Source organism: Xiphophorus couchianus, chromosome 3, assembly GCF_001444195.1.
Source record: "Xiphophorus couchianus chromosome 3, X_couchianus-1.0, whole genome shotgun sequence".
Taxonomy (NCBI): Eukaryota; Metazoa; Chordata; class Actinopteri; order Cyprinodontiformes; family Poeciliidae; genus Xiphophorus; species Xiphophorus couchianus.
Window position 1 is genome coordinate 3,618,235 of NC_040230.1, and position 19,430 is coordinate 3,637,664.

The window sequence follows — 19,430 nt, forward strand, 5'->3', positions numbered from 1 at the left end:
CACGCGCACGCCCCCACACACAGTAAAAATACATTTAAATGCCTGACAACATTTGGAAAATGAGCTGATCTCGAAGGAATTTCCAATATTTTTGTTAGATTGTAACACATTGCTTAAACTAAACCAGGTTTATTTGTGAATGCTTCAAGTGAAAAATCACATGAATTAAAGAAGGCTGTCAGGAACTCACTAAATTTAGTTTTATTATTATTTTACATGTGTGAATTAATAACATTTGTCTTTTACTAGTTATCTATTCACTGCAGCATACTGACCAAGCCCAGTCAAGGAGACCTTACGATGACACACGGCTGTTAAAACACACAAGCGTTTTATTTCTCTCTGAATGGTCTGCTTGCTAATGTAATGCAAGACAAATAGAAACAACAATCAAGACGCAGCTTTTCATTGTTTTCAATGTAAACCTTTATTACTATTCTAATACAGATTTGCATACAAAGGCACATGTGGTGAGCACTTATACACAAGTTGCATAATACAAACATACATCTTCTAAAAAAAAAATAAACTAACAAGCAGACAAAGCTAAACAGATAAATTACATTTGCATTTAAAAAAAAGCAAGGGTATTAAGTGATAGTGATTTAATTATTTCACACCAGAAATCATGGTTTTTATGCCTCTCAACTGATATTAGAGGAGAGACTTTTTTTGCAAAAGATTAAAAACATAATTTCAAGCTTATCCAGGCAGATAAGTAATTGTCTCGAGCACTGGGATGTGCATGATTATCAAAAGAATACATTTTCTAAATTAGGCCAAGACAGTCTCCCTTGAATCAAATGCAAGAGCAGAAGAGCAGTGCATAGATTGTTTAAAGTAATACTTTAAAAGATTTGCATAGATTATCAATCATAATAATAAAAAAAAAAATCCACTTTCCGAAAATTAATATAAAATGAATTAAGCTGCAATGGTACTTGTGTTATTGCACTGGGATCTGTGTGTGTGCATTTGTGTGTGAACAGGAAATTAAGGCAGTGTTTGAAGCCAATGTATTTGTCATGTCTTACCCAAAGATGTATCATTTCAGCAGCACAGGTAACTGTTATGAGGCAAACTAATGTGCCTCAGAGGAAACATACACACAGCAGCAATGTTTCACTTCCTCCTGATCAAACACACTACTGCCATCAGGAATATTATATATTTGATTCCACATTTATTCACAAAGATTTTTTTCCAGGCTTTAAAATATAATTACCAATCAAATATGACACACACCTCCTCTAATTACAGTTTTTACATATAAAAATTAGGAACGTACGCTTCTGGATAAAGCACAATTTGTCTTGATAACGTATGAAGGAATGTCCATTAATTGTTAGCCCATAAAGAAAAATCCAAAGTGTAGATAAAAAAGGCTCTGCCCAAAACAAAACCAAAACAGACAGAACAGTTGCATAGAGTATAAAGACGACAGCTCTCTCCTTCGCCATTGTGTCAGCCGACACACGGAACTGTCCAATCGCAGTGCAGTATTATTCACTGCTGTCGTGGGTCTCACATTCACGTGTCTTTTGAGTCCTAGCAACTAAAACAAAACATCAAACTGAACATCAGCGAGGGCTAAAACTCAAATTGAAAGCAACCTAGATAAGGGAGAGCCTATATGTTAGTTATAGAAATACACTGCTTGTCTGTATAATATTATGTACAGACGTATACAACATGCAAAAAAAAAATCAATCGCAGCATTATAGTGCTATGCATCATCTTTCTTAGCACACAGGATTCCACAGCCACTGTTCAAAATTAAATTTTTGCAGCTAAATCACCAAAAGGTCTTCACAAAACATCCAGGTGGGTCAAAGTGTCCCACAGACATGGAAACAAGATCCATCAAGTTGCACACAGACAGCAGCATCCTTGTTTACATCAGCTGAATGGCAGCAAGCTGTGAAAGAGGAGTCCTGCTGTCTCCCCATTGTATGTTCTGTCCATTCTGGAACCCCATGACCACCAACGTTTATCTGCAAAAGGAAAAAATGACATTAAGATGGTGTATCAAAGCATACACTGAGGACAATCATGTGAATGTCAGAACAATTATTTGAGACAATGAGAAGTGAATTCCCATAATCAAAGGATGGCTTGTCTTCTCTTTTAACAAGAATAAAAAAAATCACTTATACAGGGTTATTTATTGTGTGACCTGAATCAGGCTGAGGTAAAAAAAAAAATACAGCTGAAGGGATTGAGGGTGAAGTTGAAAGGCCTTAGCAGGAGCCTGGTACGCTGCAAGCTGCTAATGCAAAGAGGAAGCATGTGACAGTCCCTAAGCTAGGCTCACTTGGACTTCAGAAAGCTATGAAACCCACATTTTTTGTTTCATTTTCATGCAGCTCAGACAAGCAACTTAAAATCTTACAGAGGGTGAGCAAGTTCAAAATAAAGAAACTAACATAGTTGTTCAGCTTATGTGCAGAGATCAACAATCACCGTGCTAATCAACATCACCTGAGCTATTAGCATGCGTCACATTAGCTGTGGCATTTTATACTGCAGTTCTGCTCTGAGCACAGCCATGATGGAAAGGGAGGTGAAGTGGGGAGGAGTGGCTGACAGTGGAGTCTGCAGGAATAAAAAGCAGTTTTGGGTATTGGTGTCACTTTGAGTTATTGGCATCATGGTCTTGCTTTGTTGAGAGAACTACAGTGAATAAGCTCGTTAATGGTAAATTTACAGCCCCAGCATGTGGCCTAATGAAATCAGGGGATAGAGAGGATGATGAGAATGATTGTCATTGCTATTTTGTGTGTGTTTTCAGGAGTGTTTGTGCGAGGAGGATGGGAAGTGGGGTGCAGTCAGAGAAAGAGGGGAGAAAAGTGGAAGGCGCCGGTAATTAAGAGTCTAAAAGAGTGTGAGAGAGGCACACACCCTTCAAAGCAAACTTTGCGCCTAGATTCCCCACTTTTTTTCTATGAACCCCCATCCCTCTTCACTCTCGCTTGCTCTTTACTTGTCTCTCCTCACTGAATGAATAGCTACCGCAGTGCCATGGTGTCCCATCTAGCAACACCCCCCCTGCATCCTCTTGCCTTTTTCCACAGTCCCCCCTCCAGCATGACTCTGAATAGGGAGCCGAATTGAGCAAACAGTCGGGCTGTCAGCTCAATAGGAGGTCTGGCCATGAACTTGAAGTCCTTCCCAGGCCCCCAGTCTCACATTAGGATGGAAGGGGTGGTGATGTTTGAGGAGACAAGAGGAAGGAGAGGATGGTGGTGATGGGGGTTTTCAGCCAGACTTTTTGTGGGCCCCTACGTGCCAGTGTTGGGGAGACCCCTGACACAGAGTTTCCCAACGCTGGCGCTCTTGCTGGAGCAATGGGGGTTGGGTGCCCCAGCTGCCTGCAGAATCCTCCCCTCCTTCTATAGCACTCAGTCTGGTCAGGAGGGGTTGATGGTGGGGTTGATGCAGACAGAACACTGTCTGCACCCTTCCAAAGCTCTTCTAGACCCACTCTCTTTCACACACACACATACACAGTAACAGAGATCCAGACACAAGCTGCTGGCTGTGCCCACCCCCTCTCCTCAATCAACTCACGGGCCTCCCAGGCTTCTCATCATCTCATTAGCCAACGCCAGCCACTCCACTGTCTACTGTTTGCATTGTTTTGGGCTCTGCATAATTTACACAGTAAATTGAGAACTGCCCCTGCCCCTTTTGCTCAATCTACCACCTGTTTATGGAGGCAGTGATTAGTGCACCCAGTTTGACACAGTTACCAAAGAACTTATCAGCCCAGCCAAGCCAAGCAACACTTGAAGAAGCTGCCTTGTCAAAACTTTGGATGCAAAACGTTTGGAATGACCTAATTGGAGAACTGTTGATGTCTAATATTTAATCTGTTGGCATTTAGAAAATTGTGGAACAGAAGTTTATAAAACGTGCAAGTTATTTTTTTGATACACTTCAGTAAATTGATTCTTAAGGGTTTTCAGAGAAAGATTTTTTCCTGGAGGCACCAGCACCCCTCGCAATCCCATTAGGGATAAGATGGATGGATGGATGGATGGATGGATGGATGGATGGATGGATGGATGGATGCTTTCCTGTCTTTTCATCTTCACCTTCATGTAGTGCAACCCTTACTGTTAGGCAATTGAAGCATCCTACTGTAAAATTAGTATGAGTTAGCAGTGACCGCCACTCTCCACATTACAGAGACAAACAAAGAAGGCTTTCTTTGCAACCAGGACAATGGTACACATTGTTAAATGAATGGCTACCTAACTCAATTAGCCCAGCTGACACTAATTAGCGTTTTGGTTAAAGCCGTTTTCAAAGTTGGGAGCTGCCTAGTTGAAATAATGTAACAAGTTTGCTCATTGAGAACAATAGATGACTTGTCTAAGTCCTAACAGGACTCAAATACTCATTACTTGCTTTGAGTTTTTTCAGTGTTCCACTGTGCCAAGAAAGCTTTCAGTTCTTACTCATCTTTGTTGTTTCATTCTTCAACATTTTCCCACTTTGTGTAAGTTTGGTTTTGCAGTACAGAGCCCTTTTATTTAAATGTCAATATTCATTTATGCATATCTACATCTTCTAAAAGTCTATCTCCAATCTTCTGTATTCTGGCCTCATTTAAGGAGTTGGAGAATTGCTCTAAAGGTTAGAAGTTGCAACAGCAAGCATAATAAATAAAATCAATATTAATTATATAGGTCTATGATCAAGGTATATTCTGGATCATAGACCATTATGATCAAGAATATATCAAACATATGTTCTTGATCTATATATCAAGAATTTGAAATCCATTTGAGCTAACCTAGATTTTATGCAGTTCTGGTAAATAGAACCTTCAGAAAGTCCAACCTGCTCCACTGTATGAAGTCTATGCTGTGCTTGCATTGCATTTCCAAAATGGCAGCTTTTTTCTTGTCAGTGTATGCAAGAGAGGATGGCATGGCAATCCCCAAACAGGGAAATAAAACCTGCCTCTTCAAGGACAGATGCCCACAGCCTCCTGAGAGAAGCATTGAGAGCAGAGTGATATAGCACACATACAAAACATGCTCAATGCGCATCTACTCACCCTCCCTGCCCCCAAATCAGTGCTCTATGAGAATTGTTAACGAACAAATCGGTGAGAATTAAAACAGAGACTGTTTTCTAGTGGCGATCGGGACCGAAGGTACTGGGTGATGGAGGAGGATTGAACGGAGTGTCAGGGTGATGACAGCAAGAAAAGCACAACAGCGGGCACGGTGGGCTTGGTCTGTTACCTGCAGTGACTGGTCTTTCCACTTCCATTTTATGCCAGCGTTGCTCTAAGATGGTGGCGTGGGCTGCATTTCGCTGTACAGGAAAAAGGGGCAGTCTGCTGAGGATGGTGTGGAGGAGAAAGAGAAGAGGAGGAGGTGGGAAGAGGCGATGCAGAAGAGGGCGATGAGAGAGGGAGGGCACAATCAACAGCAACCCCTCCTCCTCTTCTGTTTTCAGTCTTATTTTGCCATCTTTTCTCTATTTGGTAAGGTACCCTGCAAAGAGAACAGGGACACGGGGTGTTACTGGTAAATGTTAACAATGTAGTTAAGCCATCAAAACAATTATGGACAGTTTTACAGAAGCATATGAACCAACTTATGCATACACACTAATGCATGCATACGCACACACACCCCTGCACATGCACACACACACCTTTTCATGTCTGTTCTCATGGTACAGTCTGCCCCTGAGCATGCAAATGACTTTCATTATGCAAATGCATGCAAATCAGATCCAACCATCTGAGAATCAAGGGTGGGAAAGGAAAAAAAAACTCGACACAGAGACTGAATGAAAGAATGAAAGAGAAACAGGGACGAGAGAAAAATCCATTCGAGTGGCAGGAGGCTGTGCGATAGGTAAACGATATGTGAAAAACAACAGCCAGCAAGCAGTTAGTCTCTTTAATTTGGTTTATGATGCATTTTTGTTCAATTTTTACTCCAGCGTCATCATTCTGAAGGAAGTATGTCTTTCATTGACACTACCTTACTTAAATTCAAAAGCACAGATGGCTTTCTAGATTGTTGTTCAAGATTGTTGTCATTGTAGTCAAGCACATGTGGAACTATTTCTGCATATTTGACAACTGTATAATTATACAGGTTTTCAGTTTATGCACACTATAGTTCAGCTAACCTGGATTTTATGCGGTTCTTGTAAATAACAGCTGTAGTTTTGGTAGCCTTCTTAGGGAACTCAAAGATTGCATTCTCAGTTTGAAAAGTCTGGTAGTAGCTTTTCTCATAATAAGAAGTTCTGCGTCTATGACTGTGTGGTGCAAAATAATAAGCATGAGAAGCTTAAAGCAAGCATTATTAGCACCATCACACACTAGCATACCAGATGAAAGGACTTCATTCTTAATTGTTTTGAATCAACATCTGTTTTGCCATAGACTTCCATAACCCACACCTGCACATGTAAGCTTGAGAATGTAAAACCCTGCTGGCATAATTAAGTCAGCTTTCTAAGTTCAACATTCACACACAGGTGGAGGCTGTGCCTCACGGGTTTAGCAGCAAAGTTTGTGAACCCTTTTTCAAGGTAATCAACAAAGAAAGCAGACATTTTGCTAATACTCTAAACCCAGCAGAAAAAGGATCTTCCATTAGCCAGCAGAGGAAGGAGCATGCTTTTGTTTCTAGGTGTCAGAGGAGGAAGGCTACATCTGAAACTAGAATGAAGTGGTGAAACCAGCAGTGACTTGGAGTGTGAGAGAGTTGAGGTGGGTAAGCTGGGAGGGAAAGGACTACAGGGGTGGGGTACTGCTGAATGATGGCAAACCTCTCCTAATTGGCACTTGACATTTTTTGCCATTGGCACTGGAGTGGGCCAGCTTTCAAGCCCTCTCTGGGTCCTTGTTGGAAAAGTGCCTTATGCAAATATGGCGAATGGGCTCTATTGTGAAGCCGCTGATATTAACAGCTCACACAACAATGAAATTGTGTGCTTACTCTGGACACGTAGGTGTGTGAGAGAGAGCTAGACAATAGCAACCAGGGCAGATTCAGTCTGAACAGACCCTCTATCGGATGCTTTGCCAAGTCATTTCAGCAGAATGGGCTTTACAGAGGCTCTCAGTAAAAGCTTTATTAATGACTGAAACAAACAAATGCACACACTGTTTTCCTCTGGCTCTGAAAGTGTCTCGTATTTGTAGTGTTACTGAATGGCTTGATTTATTTTCATTGAATGTACTGAAAGTGTGGACAGGAAAGGACTAACTCCTGTTCCGAAAACAGTGAAACTAAAGCTTCACCAGTGCCATGCTACCCTGTCAGTTTGTTTTTCTCTATATACACATTTCCTTTGGGTCAGTACGGACATAACAAGACTGACTGGAGAAAACTCAGCAAATCATACTAATCATACAGCAAAACCTAAATATACAAGTAAAGCAAAGCCTTACTCTGTGGACAGGTACATCAAATACACATTATGCGATACTTTCTTACTCGAGAAGGTTTGGATTATTTGAAAAGACAGTAAAAAATTTCCTCTTTCTCTGTGTCCCATTAGGGAGGCAAACAGAGCATCGAGTCAGACAACAGCAGCTACCCTCCGTGTGGTCTGAGCTCAGTCAAAGTACACCTGTTACTGCCAAGTTGCCAAACTTAATCTCCTTTGTCTGGTGAGGCCCATTGACTTTGCAACTGCCTTAGATACATTCATTTCTCTGTGAGCATAGAGGGGTGGAGGGACTGCCAATGTTGGAGAAAACAACAAGGTCTGGCTTTGCCCTCTGGCCCAACAGTGAAGCCATTTTCCAAGCCCTGTTGGTGTGTTCCATCAAGAGAAAGGGAGGAAGAGAAAAGGGGGCAAGAATCACTGGGTTGTATTCAGAAAACTGTCTGGCTGCTCGGACCCGGCAGGCCTGAAAGGAAGGAAAGGGGGCGCATTGTCCTTTGGTGACAAGTGGACTAGCTCTATTGACTGTAAAGTCTAGTGGCGTGGGGGTGAGCGGGACTATATCACAATGGCTGTTTTTCTAGTTGACACTTAGTCTAAATCTGCTTGCCTAGTGCATGAAGGCTAAGACAACCCCATCACCCACCTCCCTCTTTCCTCTGCCTGCCTTTTTTTCCTCTTCATCATTTCTCTATGCTCCTTCTTTCTATTTTAGACAATACCAAGGGACACCGAAAAAAGAGAGCAAAGGCCCTAAGGTGGTTTTTCAGGAACTCTCCCTTTTCCACACCATTTTCAGGGAAGCAGAAGCTAAGATAGTCTCTTCTCCGTGGTCCCAGTGTGAAGTGTTAGTGATATAACTGTGCCACACACAAAGCAAAGAACAAAGCTTTTGCACCACGACATGTGTCTCCCAGGGCACTGCTTAGGGTATAACCACAATCTGTCAGAGTTTGGTCTCCGTTTAGTCTAACACTGCAACTGACCCAAAAAGAGAGGCAAAGTAAAAAGCTCTGTGATGTTAAAGAGTAAGTGGGGATGTCACCTGGTATGTGATTAATTAATGCAAAGTACACCAGTTTAGACTTGACATCAGGAATAATATTTACAGTGTGTGCAGATCAAAGCCATCTAATGCTCAAAAGTCTACAGAAAACCTCAGATATGGTGGCTTCATAAGTACAACATAGAAGAGAACAAGGCACAACTTTGATGTTCAACAACAGGACGTCTTTGGCTGTCACTTTCTCTCAAGAACGTTGTTCCTCTACAGAAGCAATTGAGCAGAGAGCTCAAATGTCACACTCAGCACCCGCAATGCAGCACGATGACAAACACAACTCTGGGGCTTAAGTTGATTGACGTTGCAAGGTAAGGTTTGGCTGTAAGCTTTCTAGGTATTTCACTTCAGTCGTGCACAACTGTTTAGAATTTATACCATATCAAGCTGAACATGTCCAAACCCAAGGGGATCTTTCAGGTAAAACATGTTGTAACAGCAAACCACCAAGTAAAATATGTATTACACTTTGAGTTCACTTAGAAAGCTGGCACAGAGACCTAGAAAATGGTTCTCAGTAGCTTTTTTCAGCAGGGATGATCCTTTGACTTTGATGGGCAGAACAGAAATCACACCTTCAATCAGCCATCAGTAGCCTTGAAGTTGAAGATCTGATTGACCAATTACTCTTCACCACGAGCTCAACTGCAGAACCTTAAGGCTGAGATTGTTCTCCTTCACTCACTCGAAGATTTCGTCACTGGGGGTTCTTTCTGCTTGATTGCCCCTGGACCACTCCCCTTGTGAGTTTTACATGCACACACATCAGCATCCTATCAAGCTTTTCCACATGGTAGCACTTCGTGGAATATAAGCACATTCAAAACTGTGCCAACTGTCACGTCAAATCAAGCAACCGTCAGGACCCTAAATTAAACATCTTTTCAAGCAAAACATTGAAAAGGAGAAAGAAATCGACGTTGGATAACTTAACAAAACGGGCCTCAAATAAATTCTGGTCTTTGCGCTTAGGTTCCAGCAGGACATTGGGACAGCAGATTACCTCCGAGGGAGCATTCACAATCACATCCATGCTGGAGTATATGTATAATTCATAGCACCATATGCAGCTCCAATGAGATTAAAGGGCCACATTTATTCCACATTGCATGGTCACTTCATGCCAAAAATGAAAAAAGTCACACTTAAATTAAAAGGCACAAATGAACACACTATTTACCAAATTAACAAACAAACTCAATAACCCAGTGTAGAGTTTTTAGGAGACTTGTTGGAGTCTGCTGGCTTTGGTAAATCTGTAAGGGCCTTTTTCTCCAAGCCATGTGATACCAAGGCTAAGCCCCTGCATACAGCCCTGCACACAAGGATCATGGGGCTTATTAGATTAATAGTGATTCTGTTGCACCAACCTTACTTCTATGGGTCACTGCCACTAGCAGCAGTACAATATACAAAATATACAGTGCAATATCACACTTATTACAATTTACTAAAGGAAAAGCTCTCTGAAAATGTGAAATTTAGTTAATTTGCAGACAGAATTTAGCAAATTCTTTAAATATGACATTGAGTAAATGGGAAACTCCTTGGTTCTTACCTTTATTTGATGAACGATCTATTCTCCTTTAAAATGCAGTCCATTTTTTCTCAAGTTAAACTTCTTCTTGTGTATTTTAAAAAATTTTGATGAAAGGAGTCACTTTGGGTCTTGATGCCTTTCCAGGAGTGTAATGGGATTCTTGTTACTTTCGGTTATCTAGCTTTATGAAGAATGTACATCACTCATACAGCTAGATAACCAAAGATAACAATCAACCCCTAAGGCTACCCATCCTCTTAAACCCAAGGCCAAGAAACATGGGCCAATATCTCGCCTAAAGACAGATAGGAAAAATGTTAACAAACATATATGTATAGTTTTTAAAATTGTATTATTTCACCAACAACAAACTGAGTAAAAATCTTTGCCACATAACATATTCTAAGTCATACAAATAAAACAACTGTTTACTCCATGGAACAAAAATGTTAGTCTTCTGGCTTGAGCTCTTCTAATTATCCTTCAGCTCTCAGCATCCTTTAAATGTTCTGACCTGTCATTTTATGATGTCACCAGGTTGTCTGTATCCCGCCTAAAATCCTCTCAACGAATTGGAAACCTCCCTTTGTCCACTAAACCCGTTGATTGGCTTGGGGTATATCAAAAACCCTTCATGTCAAACAATCAGCAAGATGCACCAATTACAAAACAATTGCACCAGTTGTCGAACCGGTTCATACTGGCAATGGCTCCAGTCTGGCGCCCATCCCTACGGTCAATCTGCAATGCCCACTGAGTGGCTCTATGGGAGTGTGATGGCTTCAAACAGCACCCCCCGCAATGACGGAAATACATTTTTAAATTAAAAGAAGATCCTGGCTGTTTGACTACAAAAGAAACTGGTTTGTCTTCATTTACATTATCTGATGCCAAAGCAGTTGGCCGATGCTCGAGGGTGGTGCCTAAGGGAGGACATTAAGGTTTAAGGTCCATGGGCACAAACATAGCAAAAATGTCTTCTCCAGAATGAAGAAAGGTTCAGTCGCTTTCCATTCAGTGTGCAAATAATAAGAAATTCAGAAAAGAAAGGAAAAGTTAAACAGACATAAACACAAAAAAGCATCCCCACATAAAGACAAAGCTGCACAACATACAGGCACACATTCATTTGCACACATGCCGTGATGGCACATGGCACGAGGCCCCATCTAATTAAAGCTGCTCTGTGTGCCCAGATCTCTGTTGTTGCAGGCTCCTCCCCACAAAGCACCAGCTCCAACTGAAGCTCTATGATTAGTGGTGAAGAAAGAGATGGACTGATGGAAGAGAGAAGAGTATAAGGCACAGATTATTCTTCCCAACAATTAGAACAACCCTGAAGATTTTTGACCCAACTGTCAATATGCAGAAATTATCCCAGACACTTAAATGCCTGTTCACAAATGATCGATTTTCCAGACATTGTTCGTTCCCCAGGTTACATTAAACAACAAGTTCTGTTCTGCTGCATTCTGAGAGCATGTGGCCTTTTTAAAAATTGATTTTTATGAAATTTGGTGAAGCATATTTTTTTAAGGTGGCTTATGTCCACGCACAAGGACAAAGCAAGGCCTTTGTACGAGTAAAATAATATCCCTAGTCACTGAATGCAGCTTGACTGACAGACAGACGCACACACCACACATACACCCACTGACACGCGCATACATATGCACACACATATGTGAGTACACTCACATGTTTAACACATAATTATGCTTAAAATGAATACAGTAAATGCGCTCATACTCCACACACAAACACACATGCACACACACCTCTGCAAGAGGTTTTTTGAGTTTAAAATTAGAATGAAGTCCAATTAAAATCTAAAAATATTATATTGTTGATAAACAATATTGCACAGAATTTGAAGCTTCTGTTTTTAGATTGATTCCAATCCTTTTAATATTATGATTATTTCAACATTTTAATTGTTAATAAACAATTTATTTTTATATTCTGTTTTATTTATTTAAAAACATAGTTAAAGGCTGTGCAAAAATTTTAAATGATTTTTTTTGTTGACCCTGCTTTAAATATGTATATACATATACCAAACTGAATAACACTTTATGTTTAAGGTTTTGCTGACAATATTTTTCTTTAAATGTAAATGCAACTTTCAACAGAAATTTGAGAAGTACGGGTTGTTTATTCAAAGGTCTTGTAATGCAATCCCTTAAAAATTCATATTAAATTATTTCATTATTTATTTACTGAATGAAGATTCAAAGCACCAATGGAAGTGAAGTTTCCTGCCTTCTACCATTTAAACAAACCTAAACAGGCAGTGCCATTGGCCAAGACGTGTATGACGTCAGTAATTTCGGCACCTCTAATTGGGAAAAAAATGCAAATAGTGCAGAGCTGATTAGCGGGAAATGAGTTCCTATTATGAAGCCTGACTGGTTCTCATCTGGTTAAAGCCATATGATTTATTCTGAATCAATTTAAAGTTAAATTCTCAGAGTGAATGCTGCAATTACAGTGGAACTTTTACGCTCATAATAAATAATTTTATGCACATTATTAATCATTATTTAAATACAAATGCAGCAATTAGACGCAGAGTAGACGCTGAGATAAGGAAAATCTGTTGACACACACTTTTATTTTCTCTGTACAAGCTATAGGAGTGTGTGATATTCCCACCGTGTGTCTAAAAGAGAAGAGGTGACCGATTCATTATCTAGAAAATATATTTTGTGGGAAAAAAATATACAATAAACTTTTTTTTGCGGTACTAGGCAACATTTTTATAATTTTTCTGAAGTAACAGCACGTATTTTGCCTCTAAAACGTATTCTAACAGATGTAAAACTACAGCATGAGAACGAGCGTACTAATATGTGTTAAAGCTAAAACTGTACACATCATAGCTATTGTTTGGTTTCTTTTTTCATCTTTTTTTTCTTGTAACTATTTCAAGCAGATTTCAGAGAACATTCCACCTGCTAACAGGAGCAAGTGGGTAAATTTATCTGGTACCGATCATCTAAAATGTGACTCATGTAACGCTGAAGAATGACCTTTGACGAAAAGCTGCGAACATTTTGTTTTTGAAACAAACAAAGGTTTTTATTGCAGACTTTATCCCATTAGAGCGGCCGATGTAAAGCTCTTTAACAAAGCTGGGCCTTAGAAAAGGTCTTGAGCTGCTGGTTTATTAGCGCAGCTCGTTAATGCTGCTGTTGTGGGTTTTTTCTATAATATAACACACAGTGGGCGGTGCAACATCAGTTCTAACATCCGCGGCCGCACGCAGGATCATTCATTTCTGTTCGTGTGGTTATTGGGATTTATGTTTTGCTATGTACGAAATGGTTTTATAAAATTCTTTCCTTAATCATTAAATTGAACTAGACATTAGATTCAATATTCTTATGAAACGTAGCATTCTGATTCCAGATTCCAGTCTGTTTGATTGCACATATATTCTCATGTTTATCACGCAAAACGTTTTATTAATATTCTTCTTATTGTTATTATCAGCGTTCAAGGTTTTTGAAACCTAAGGCGCACACGTGTCCACGGCGCAGGCCTGTCCACGGAGCACACGTGTCCACTGGATATGTGGCCTTGTGAGTTCTTTATCCACCAACTATGGGGATGTGAACGCCGCCACTTTGTCTTATTACGCATGCACTGCAGGTCTGTCTGCTGATAAATCCTCACATCTGTGCCACATGGGCGCACAGGGTCCGTGCAGGGCTCAGTGTGGAAAAAAAGGCACCATATTGTTTACCGTCTTTGCCCAGATTTAGTGAGTCTGCCTCGATTATGGGGCTTTGGTTACTTGCGCATGCAGCTTTTGCTGAAGGAGTGACCCTGCTAAGCATTTGGAGGTGCTATTGATGAAATCCAGGTTGAAGTGCATGTAGGCGCACATAAAGCGTCTCTGAAATAAGACTGTGAAAAAAAAAGTTTTATTTCAAATTGGATACCAATAATGCTTCCAATTAGAAGTTATTATACAGTTCCATCCTATATCCTAACCCAGAGGAAGTTTTTAGCATTTTACTATGACATCTCAGAGCACGTGCCATATTCAATTTGCAATTTAAAAATTGCTTGTATGAATCATTTGAATTATCGCCCTATATCTTTTCAGACTTAACATCACATGGACAAACCAATATCCTGCCAACTTGCAGCAGCTTACATCACTTCTTAAATTGCATCCATCAGCCCATCACCATGAAGCTAACAAAGACATAGAGACAAACTGATGCATTTAAATCCGGTGGTCTGCGCTTGTATTCGCCTGATGTTACATCCGGTCTAAAGACGCATGCTGCTCCGTTATGTGTGCAGACTGGCGATGTACGCGGCGCTGATGCAAACCCGCTCTCCTCCATCATTTTAGCGGATATCCTGCAGAGCTTTCCACCTTGACGAAATCAAAGCTGATATTTCATACTCACGCCGCTGAACGCGAGCCGCTGCGGGATCTGCTCCTCTCCCAGCCCGAGCAGCGAGCGTCTCGGAGGATGGAGGCGAAGTGATTCGCCGGAGGCTGGACCGCACGGTCTTCATGGCTGCGGCTGCCAGTGACGTCTCTCCAGCTTCATCCATTCAGCTTCTCTCCAGCGGGTTTTCCCCCTGTTTTATTATCGTCCCCATTATTTCATGTCGGAGGTGGATCTCGCCTTAACCCCCCCTCCCCGCCCTCCTCTTCTTCCCTCTCTCTGTCCGCGCCGCTCCGCGCAAATCGCCATTCCTCAGTTCGTCAGATGCGTTATGAACTTAAAAGATTCCGGCTCTAAAAACATATAGCACCACAGAAGGAAGGCCCTCCCCTTTATGACACGATGCAGGTCTGTTTTTTTTCTTGTCTCCACCCTCTGAAAAAATTAATGCAAGCATGAATAAGCATCTCAAGTGATCAGAATCCGTGAGACTAATAATGAAATTAAACTTGCATTCCTCATGATGCCATGTTCTGGAATAAACCAAGATCATTGCGGCATATTACAATATAAAGATGAAATAATTTCTGTAAATATGCACAAAATAAGCACTAGAATCTTCACTAATTCCCTAATTACGCACAAAGCCGCTCAGTTTAGCACATCTCTGTCGCCTTATTGTGAGCCTATTTGGGACTTTCTCCCAGCCCATCAAGTGTGTGATTTAGAGCCCCGTTTTGGACCATGTGGGATTATAAAAAAGTTTCGTGTAATCTTGTGTGGCTACCAGTATTCGTTTGACACAAAGCCCCCGGTAGAGGCTGCGGCCTGCGGCTTCCTGCGCCTGGATAAGTGCGCACATCCACCGTCCTCATTGTCCGCGTCTTTAATACGTAGGAGTCCAGGAATGTGACCAAGGGGGTGAAGACCGTGCAAATCAGCTTTTACTGTCACCGCCGGGCCCCGGGTCCGCAGACAAGAGCCAAGAAAGGGGGTCTGGGTCACTTGATTATCATAATAATCAGATCGCGGGGATAAAAATCTCCTTTGAATAAATTACTGCTTCAATAGGAGGCGCGACTGCCAAAGAGACAACTTTGTCAGCCCCTCGGTTTGTTGTCGGGGGTCTCTCTCGCTCTCTCTCCTCTTTTCTTTCTCTCCAAATTTTGGACGCTTTCCTGGAGATCAAACTCTAAATACGGCTACTGTTTCTGCGCTCCCCTCCTCTCGCCCCTCGCCGATGCCTGGTTACCGAGCCTGAGCAGGCAGGCAGGTACTGAGCTCCCCTTGGGAAAGCGGGGTAGCGCTGGCTAATGGGCTAAGGAGCGGGCACAATGGGCTGCTCACCCCACCCCCCCACCCCTCATCACTTCTCCTCCTCCCGTCATCAACCCTCTCTCTTCTATCCACGGGCTGCATGGGAACCCGGGCACCGAGGTGCACCAGGGGCCGCTCCCCATTGTGGTGGCACATCCCAAGTTCATTAGCACCCATCAGGCCATTCCTGCAGGGCATGGCGGCAAGCTACCCCCCCCCCCCCCCCACACACACACACACACGCCTCCCCCCCTCTCTCTCTCTCTTCCATGCTGTTAACCCTGCAAAGGCCCGTGTTCCTGATGCAGTTGTTATGTCTTTCTAGATTGAACATTTCTTGTATTTTAACTGAATTACTCTGCAGGATTAAAAGCTTTATGCTGCACCTCCCAACCCCTCCAGTGGGGGGATTGGGGGTGCATGACTTCTCCCAGAATATACAGATATCAAGACTTTACACTTGTAGATACATTTGTCAAGATCTCTAAAATTCACGTCCAATCTTTATGAGTAGAGCATAAACAAAGTAAAGGGATTCTACAGAATTGATGAATGCTGTTACTGCTAGACAGAGGAAGAACAGTGTTCAGAAATACGTTATTTCTGCTAGTTTAGTCATGTTTGGGGTTTTTTTTTTGTCTGAGCTGGAATCCCATTTCATGCATAACTTCAATCTAATCAATAAAGAATTCCCAAGCGGCTCCTCTTTATAACCCCACATTGAAATGTTATTGAAACAACTGCCAGACCAAATCAATAAGTCACAGAAATAACTTTTTCTCCACAATTTATTTACTGCTGTTTAATTAATAAACAATTTAAACTGTAGTTGGGGTCCCAAAGCAATTTCTGCTCAGGGCCCCAAACAATGTCAGACTTCCTCTGTTTGACAAACACTCATTATCGGCAGCAGTGCATTAAATATAAATACTGGTAATGCATCGTCATGTTAGCAGAAGTTAATTTTGACGTTTAACAGATTTACTCAGTCACCAAAAATTCTGATAGTTCAGTTAGTAATGAACCCGTTTTGCTTTCTAAAGAGAAGCGTTTGTTTTTTAGACGACCTTTCTTATCTGTTGGATCACTGATGCCATCCAAGAATATTTCAAATAGTTTCAAGGTACTTGCAAAGACACTGAAAAATTGCTTTCTATTATTCTATTACAGTAACAGATATATTCAAAACCTGAGCTTCATAAATTCTGCATGTGTGACAACAATCTAGTAACACATTATGATGATGATTATGATTTGTTTTTAGAATTCAGATGTTGAAATGAAAGTCTCTGCCCCTGTTCACAACAGAAACAACCAATTAAAGTTAGCAAAATTTTGTTAGAGCCATTATTGGTAAAATTAGGAAAATAAATAACCAAAGATAATCTCTCGCCAGTCAAAATTGTTTTGATTTACAGGTATAGAAAGACACTCATTGAGAATGACTGGCTGTGGTGTTTTCTGTTCAGAATAAATAAACGGCACATAGAAAGTTCAGAATATATTCAGCAGATTATGTTCAGGATGAACAGTTCTGTCTGCAGCAGATGTGCAAAAATCTATGACGGAATTTTGTTCATGCATTTGATTTCATACACAAACATGAATCACTGGCAGCTGATAACAGGTGGGTTGAAAAAATGGACCTGGTAAAATACTAATGCATTAAACCGAAGAAGCGGCAAGAACAACATTCACATTATCTGACAATTTTAATTCAAAAGATGTGTAATAAAACAACCGCTTTCATGGGAAATGGAATCCTTTATTATGTATTCTGTATTTTTATTTAAACTGCAAGTTGACATGACTGCATCTTCCTTTTTTCAATGTGCCTTTTTTTCCTTTTTCCACAGGTGTTAGTTTTGTTTAAACCTGAAGCTCAGATTGCGTGTGTGTGGGGGTGTGTGTAGGTGTGTGTGTGTGTGTGTGTGTGTGTGTGTGTGTGTGCAAAAAGCAGACGGATACATTTACAGCCCACACACAGTCTACAACGAGCTTAAAAACCTCCTGAGTGAGCCAGCTCAGCTGCTGACCGGCATGTAAAGGAAGCAGCATGAATGAGAGCAGGAGAAAAAAAAAAACACCAAAGAGAGGAGGAGAGAATGAAACACAGACAACAAAAACAATATTTCATGGTCCAAAACCTTTCTGATTCAGGACCATGACAATATTGTTGACATGTTGGTTTTATAGCTTTTTTTTCTGTGATTGTAACCTGAACTCATGAATGCAGGACATTTTTCCACAGGAAACACAAGAGATCTGCACATATATTTTCAAATTTTATATAATAGGACACAGATCAAAAGTAGCATTGAGTTGTTTTCTAGCGAGAAATAACACAAGCAATAAAAATAATTCACAGTTTTATTTTTATTGCAGTAAAATTTGTATTTGTAGTCATCCCCATTTTCATTGTTGTGAATAATTACAAAAAGGCCAACATTAATCCTTAAAAATCACTATGAAATCTCCTTCATCTCCTTCATGTCTTCTGATGCAATCATTAGATATTTTAAATTCACAATGCGCCCATCTCCAAACATTCAACCCTCGTCTTCTGAATAAATGCAATTCAGCGCGTTCAGAACTGATCCTGATTGTCGCCTTGCTTCACATTCACATGAATCAGCTTCACTGAGCATTGTGTTTAATAAAACAGTAGAGTGTTAAAATTGCAACATAAATCACATCATAAAGCATCAGAACTTTCTGCAGGTGATGCACCACGACATGAAAGAGCTCGCAGAGGTCAAAAACATTCTGAACACAGCAAATTCTGAATGAGTTCATTCATTTTCTTTGCTTTGTTGTCATGGAATGCATTGCTTCAATACAGAGAAGCAGGAAAGGAAGCGGTTCTTATTGTTTTCAGAAATCCCTCTGCAAAAATAAACCAGAGCCTCAATGCCTTTGATTCAAACAAAGGAGCATGACATCATCTTTAAAACTTGCCTTTTTCACATTTTATTTCAAACATTTCCTCCATTTAAGTATTAGCGGCTTGTTTTGCTTTTTTTAATTTTTTTATTTTTTTACCATGAATCCTTCCTCACTGTCCAGAGTCAGGGCTTTCATTTTAAGGTATTGCTACCTGTTGTGCATGTCCCACATTTAAATTGCTGCAGCTCTGCTTCAGCATCTCCCAGTTTAACATCCCAGCATCCCCAGTACATGAGTGTCCCGGTGCCAGAGACGTGCTCAGCAACTCAAAGCTCCAGATCTTTTGTCCAACCAAATCTGCCCATATTGTTGCAGCTCTGTGGGGGCCAAACAACCTCGTTGTGCCAAACCAGACAGACCCACCACCACCACTACTGCCACACACACTCAGACACTGGTACAGACACACATGCACGCCACACCACAGCTCAATGAGCAGTGGTGTGGTTTTAATTTGAAAGAATAATCTGAGGTCCAGGTGTAACAGCAACAAGTCATTTTGTTTTTATTTTTGAAAACATTTTTATTAAAAATGATGTAATCCTATGTTATATTTTCATATTTTCTTTATAAAATAAAGATTTTTTTCCCACTGAATTAAAAGCGCAGAGTTATCTTTGAATGTTGATGAAAAGCTGGAATCCTCGTGCATGCTGCCTCTATCATGTGCTGCCATTTTGCGTCTGCATTGTGCAGGCACGGAGAGGCTGCAGCCTCTGAC

General features: G+C 40.9%; 1 long non-coding RNA gene across 2 annotated transcripts; it reads right to left on the reverse strand.

Moving 5' to 3' along the window:
* Positions 1-402: 402 nt before the first annotated feature.
* Positions 403-14,669, reverse strand: LOC114141934 (uncharacterized). Of its 2 annotated transcripts, XR_003594924.1 has the most exons (4): positions 14,462-14,669; positions 10,053-10,329; positions 5,259-5,513; positions 403-1,994 (listed from the first exon to the last, which is right to left on the reverse strand). It is a non-coding gene; the product is annotated as an uncharacterized LOC114141934 (long non-coding RNA). The 2 variants fall into 2 exon arrangements; XR_003594923.1 differs by lacking the exon at positions 14,462-14,669 and having other exon boundaries at positions 10,053-11,810.
* Between the last annotated feature and the right edge of the window lie 4,761 nt (positions 14,670-19,430).